Source organism: Octopus bimaculoides, chromosome 15, assembly GCF_001194135.2.
Source record: "Octopus bimaculoides isolate UCB-OBI-ISO-001 chromosome 15, ASM119413v2, whole genome shotgun sequence".
NCBI lineage: Eukaryota > Metazoa > Mollusca > Cephalopoda > Octopoda > Octopodidae > Octopus > Octopus bimaculoides.
The window spans coordinates 28803369-28810005 of NC_068995.1; positions in this window are offsets into that span (position 1 = coordinate 28803369).

Genomic DNA, 6637 nt, shown 5'->3' on the forward strand with positions numbered 1-6637 from the left:
GGAAGTACGTAATCGAGACTGTGACTGTTCGATATTTTGTTTTCGTGTTATTTTTTGTCGTTGTGAATGTTTATAAACATAGGTTTTCTTGTGATGAAGATGTTGATGTTAGTGTTGATTTGTTTTTAAATTGGTAGTGTGACGGTTTTTATTTTTTACCGTCATGTCTTAGGGCCCTCAATTTTGGCCGGTCTATATTTACTTCAGATCCAGTTTTTCTCTTATCCTCGACAAAAGCCTTTTGGTGCGATGTTAATGAGGCTTTTGCTTTTGTGAGACCTGAGTCTGAGGAAAGAGGTAGTAGTTTTGTCGACACCTTGAAGAGTTGTTAGTAACTGTGTAGAGCTTCGTGCTTTCTCCACCGCGGGCTTTGAGGTGGTTCGTATTCCCAAACACAAATACTTCAGTTTTTTTCCCTTCTATATAAACAGGCATATGTTCGATTGGTGGCTGTATATGCTCCGACAGGCGCTGGAAGGCCAGATTTCTTCAGGGGTGTAGAAACACTCTTGGGAACCTCTCGCACTTTAGTATTAGTGGGGGACTGGAATAGAATTTTGAATGCGTGGAAGGATTGTGCCGGTTTAGTATATAGTATATAGAGGGGGGATGGCAGTAAAAATCTCGAAACCTGCGCAGAAACTTCCAGCTGTCTGACAGTTATCGACTAGATTTTCCTGGTGTGCCAGTGTAGACATGGATCATCCAGATCGTATTTAGACAGAGTATTTGTTTTGTTAGATGATAGGGATACCATTGGTTGTTCACAATTTAAATTGGTCGGCTACACAGATCACAAATTTCTGATAGGCACAGTTGATTTAGATAGCACCCGTAGACAGGGACCTGGTTACTGGAAGTTAAATGCATCTTTCCGGCACGTAAAGATTACAGGGGTGGAATTGGCGAACTAATTTAGCAATTGATAGTAGCAGACGCGAGATTCTGCGAAAAGTCGATTACTCGGCTGAAATACGGGTGGTGATGAGCGATTTCCCAAGTCGCAAATCGCCCGGTTTAGATGGTTAGTCGGGATGTGGTGACACTGCTGAAGAATGACGTTGACATTGGGGGCGTACTAGGACATTTTTGGCCCATAACTCTGCTAAGCACCGAGTTTAAGATTTTGGCCAAGGTGTTAGCGAGAAGGTTGGCGCTTATCGTTGATAGTCTAGTAGGGGAATCACAAATTTGCGCATTCTCGAACATGTCTATTCACGACAAACTCCACCTTATGCGATACATCATAGTGAGGATCGGGACTAAAGCTGGCTTCGGTGGGGCCCTAAGCAATTTGGATTAATCGAAAGCATTCGATAGGGACTTAGAAGCTGTCCTTAAAGCGACCTGTTTGGGTCTCGTTTTCAGAGGCTGGATCGTTGCAATGCATAACGGCACCTGCTTGGTGGTCAAAGTAAACGGCCATCTTTCGGAACCCTTTTGCATCACACGCCTAGTCCGTCAGGGCTGCCCGCTGTCATCTCTTCTGTATGTGCTGGCTTTCGAGTCACTGCTGCAGAAGCTGGAACAGTTAAGAGGTCTGCCTTTCGAAATTGGACTCGGGAGGGCAGTGTCGGCATACACGGACGACGTCATCGTCATGGTATGGGACGACTCAGAAGTGGAGACGTTTGGCTTCATTCTAGAGGAATATGAGTCGGTTGCATGGGCCAAAATCAACGCTGAGAAGTCGGTGGGCTTGCGACTGAGCACCTGGAGAGGCAGGTCTATACCGTCAGACGTTAGATTGACGAACCTGTTAAACTGCTCGGGATTTGGTTCGGTCCCTACCTCCAGGTGGATAAGAACGAGGACGAGGTGACGAACAGGGTGGCCAGTCTTACCCAGAAATGGGCAGAGAGGAAGATGTCCTTGAAAGGTCAGGCAGAGGTGGTGAATGCCTACATCACCTCTGCCATCATTTATCGTCATCATTTATCCATCAACATTTTTTCGTCATCATTTATCGTCTGGCAGAGGTGCCTTTCCCCGGTTATTGCTTGATCAAGTTGGAGCATCTCTTGTTCATTTTCTTATGGAAGGGATGCGTTCCAATGGTTAGGTGGTCAGTCTGCTGCTAGCTCCATCTGAATGGGGGCTTGAGCACGCAGTGGCTTTTGATGTGAAGACAAGTACACAGGTTGTGCCACCTGCAACGATTTCTAGAAGATTAACGTGTGTGGGCTCCGTTTGTGAGGCACATCTTTCTGCAACTCGTCTCTTTGACGGAGTTGCAGTTTGGGTGAAGGATAGACCAAGACTGGGCGTCTGGCACTTAAAATGTCGTCAGTTACTCACTGTCCTCTACAAGATGGGCACTAGGATCGGGGGGATGTTCTACTTTAGCTATATATAGAGGATTAGTAACGGGGAAATGCGATGACGTCCTAGGGGAGATTCCCAGAGTCGACGAAGAGGAACTGGCTAGTCTGTTCCGGAGGACGTTTCGGTCGGGGACTACTATGAATAATTTCCAGATTATTTGGCTTGGCAGTGCTACCGGCGGGGGTGGAGCGCCACCGGTTCGAGATAAACTCTATAGTCACGGATATACTGACAGACGGGCTTGTTCGAGGTGCACGTAGAGCGACGAAACCGTTCTGCATGCACTCGTTCAGTGTCCAGGCATCGCTGACTTGAGGAGTTATGTCGAACAGCAGCTGTCGCATGTGGGACGGATCCGTCTGTCATTGAATCCATAATGATGATTGCCTCGCTGCCCACCTTTAACTGGGCAGGCAAGGCAGTTTTCTTTTGTCTGGTGGCTGTGGCGAAAGAGGTTGTCTGGTGGACGAGGCTGAAAGGAATGAGGCTAGAAACATTCCTCTTTGGTAAAACCCTCATCGACTTTCTCAAATTAGTGTGGAGTGGGAGATGCTGTCCGCGACTGAATTTATGAAAAGGTGGGTTAAAGTTGCGAAAATGGCAAGAGGGGATGGTACTACTCTCAGTGTAGATCTGTGAATCGGAAGAAAGGAGTTGGAAAGGGCACTTGTCCTTGGTATCCAAGGTGATGTTGGGGTTTCTCGACATCCTTAGATGTATCAGGAGGACCCCATCACTATCCTTTTTTTTTCTTGGTGCCGTATACTATGTATATTTCCCTTCTTTTAATGTATACCGTGTATACTTTTTTATTATTCCATTATATGTGAACCACCCCACTTTATGTTTGTCTTTGTATTGTCCCCCTCATCCTTCGCCCCGGTGGAAAATAAAAGAAATCTTTATTATTATTTTTATCACTGGCGTCGATGTAATCGACTAATCCCCTTCCCCCAAATTTCAGGCCTTGTGCCTTGTGCCTATAGCAGAAAGGATGGATCTTTTCTGTTTGGATGAGAGCGGCTCCAAAAATTAAAGTTTACCGAAAATTTTTTAATTTGTTACAATAATACACTTGTCTAAACTGAATTGCTGGAGTTATTTCATTTTTTCCAGAGAAATGTTTTAAAACAGTTATAGAAGTTTAAAGTTTGATCATTTTCATCCCGTCAGGAAACAGGATTTGGAAGCTGTCATTTTGTGTGTGACTGCACATTTTGTCAACATCCTGAACATAGCACGTGTTGTCAATATTTGCGAACAACGCGTTATGCGTCCGGTAATTTTCTTTCGTGCAAATGAATCTTTATGTTAATTTAAAAGAGAAAAACAGTTAGTTTAAAATTTCTGAGCGAGATGCTGGCAAATAAACTTTAATTTAAAATATTTATCCAAAAAATTTTACTTAGCTGTTATTTTTAGCACACCTCACAACTACCTCAATGTTCAATGACAAAAAGAAACAAGCATTAAACAAACAATTTAAATATGTTTAATTACAGTTTAAATATGCATACAGAAAAGCCTATCTGGTCTCGCGGCACACACCTCCGAAAACCCACTGCTCAGGCAGGACCCTTCCTCGGTTGATTGCTCTTAACACGTGCTTCCTCTAAGACTTTTCAACGACTGTTACTATGGCAACAGGCAAAAGAATTCTTTGTACTATTGAAGCAGACATGAATGTGTCTGTAGCTTACGATTGGCTAAAATTACCCCAAATTTTCAAAATTTAATTGCAAATAACTTTTTATTGATTGATTTATAGCGAAAATGATTTTCATGTCATTCATTAACCTATAAAAGTGTATCATTACACTAAATATGAAATCAATTCGAACAGAAAATTTACGCTGGAAGCCGCTGGCAACCAAACAGGGAAGATACGAAATGATTATTATTATTATTGTTTTACTTCTGAGAACGTTCAGTCTTGTTTGCTCTGGTAAATTCTGTGAGAGTGGACAACAGCCTGGATCTCTTTCCCCATTATTATTATTATTATTATTATTATTATCATCATCATTATTATTATTATTATTATTATTATTATTATTATTATTATTATTATTATTATTATTATTGAGTGAGAGAGCAGTGCATGCCATCAAAGTGACACTGGGGCAAAATATACGAAGCCCATTATACCCATCATGACTACCCGTCTGATAAGGGTACACCAGACCCATGCATCACAACCATATGTGCGTGACATGGTGATCTTATATCAAGATAAACAGCGCATGACCTCGCAGGTGGGGCCCAGTTAGAATTTTCTTCAGGTTGAGTAGCCCATTCCGCTCAAAAGGTCCCTGAATAAGGTTTGTTTAAGGATGTTGAGCAAAACACCCATGTTTCCAAAGGTGAATTATTCAAACCGCAAAGAATTCCTCTCAACACATGGCTATGATGCTCCCCCACTACTTCTGCTCATAATCAGAGAAGCACATATCGTCAGCCACCAAGGGACATGCTCAACTGGTTAAGGTCAAACAACTGACAAGCAAATCTGTAGTATTAAGCAGAATATTTGCTGTAGCCCATCTTTTATACCAAGACAAAACAACGTACATGATAACACTTCCAATCAATTAAGATCAGAAGCCATGAAACCCACTGCCTGGTATTGCATCAGGGCATTTATTATTGTTGTTGTTGTTGTTTTTGTTGTTGTTGTTGTTGTTGTTGTTCTTCTTCTTCTTCTTCTTCTTCTTCTTCTTCTTCTTCTTCTTATTATTATTATTATTATTATTATTATTATTATTATTATTATTATTATTATTATTATTATTATTATTATTATTATTATTTAGGTGGTATTCTGGCAGAATCGTGAAGACCTTGGACAGAATGCCAAGCGATACTTCTCTTGACTTTTAAACTTCTGAGTTCAAATCTCACCGAGATCAACTTCACCGTTCATCGTTTTACGGTGGTGGGATAAAATAAAGTACCAGTCGAGTTTTAAGATCGATGTAATCGACTAACTGCCTCCTTAAAATTTCCGGCCTTGTGCCTAAATCAGAAACATTATTATTGTTGTTTAAGCTGATGTTTTCTTCCAAATCTTGTGGCTGCTGTTCATTGTCATCATCATTATCGTCGTTTTCGTTGTTATTGTTGTTGTCGTCAGCACTGTCGCCGTCGTTCTTGTTGTCATCATCTCTTATGCTGCTGCTGCCATCGGCGTCGTCGTTGTTTGTTCTAGGAGCGAAAATCAGTAAACAACATTTTCATTTTAAATTAGAGACGTCAGTCGTAAAGTGTGTGATGATGGCGGTTCAAGGAACAGCAAATATGTTCAAGGAACAGAAAATATGCAGAAAATATCCATACTCCCAACCCAACCAATCAGCAAGGATGATGTGGCACAGAAAAGGAGGACACACACACGCACACATAGACAAACACACACAAAACAACCTGTCAAATAACAACCTTAAGTAAAACTGAATACCAAGATCAAACAGAAATGTTTAATCAATCGAGGCGTCGGTGTCTTTGATCTTTGCAAGTTTTGTTTATCCAGCTTCCATTTGCCATTGAATATGTCTGTCTACCTATCTGCCTGCCTGCTTGCCGCTCGCTCTCTTCCGGTTTCTTTTTTCCCTTCTTTCTCATTTTAGTTTTATTTTTCTTTGGATGATTTCAAAACCTTGTACAACCGATGATTAAGATGATACCCACCATCCTCTTCATTGCGTTACATATCTCCTTCATTCATCATCATCATTACTTGCATCAACAGTATTACTGAAATCACCAATATATGATCACGAACATCGCCTGCAGTATTAGAACAACTATAACAAGCAACAACAGTTACTTCTGTTATTGCTGTTGTTGTTGTTGCTGCTGCTGCTACTACTACTACTACTACTACTACTACTACTACTACTACTACTACTACTACTACTACTACTACTACTTATCCAGTACAAAAAAATATTTAGATTTGTTTGTTAAACAGGAATGTTTTCTGTTCAGAAAAAAAGTAAATAGAAATAAAATATAAAATGAAACATGTTTACTTGCTTATCAAAATATGTTTCAAATATATATATTTAATCCACTGTGTATTTTCGTTATTATTTATCTATATATTTACTTATTTGAAGTAGCAATCAGAACTTGCAAAATAAGTGTATGTTATAATTGTTTACTCTATCTATGACTTCTATATATTGAGATCAAAGTAAGAAGTATCATTTCCCATATATTTCTCTCTCTCTCCCACTCTCTCTCTTTCTCTCTCTCTCCCACTCTCTCTCTTTCTCTCTCTCTCCCACTCTCTCTCTTTCTCTCTCTCTCC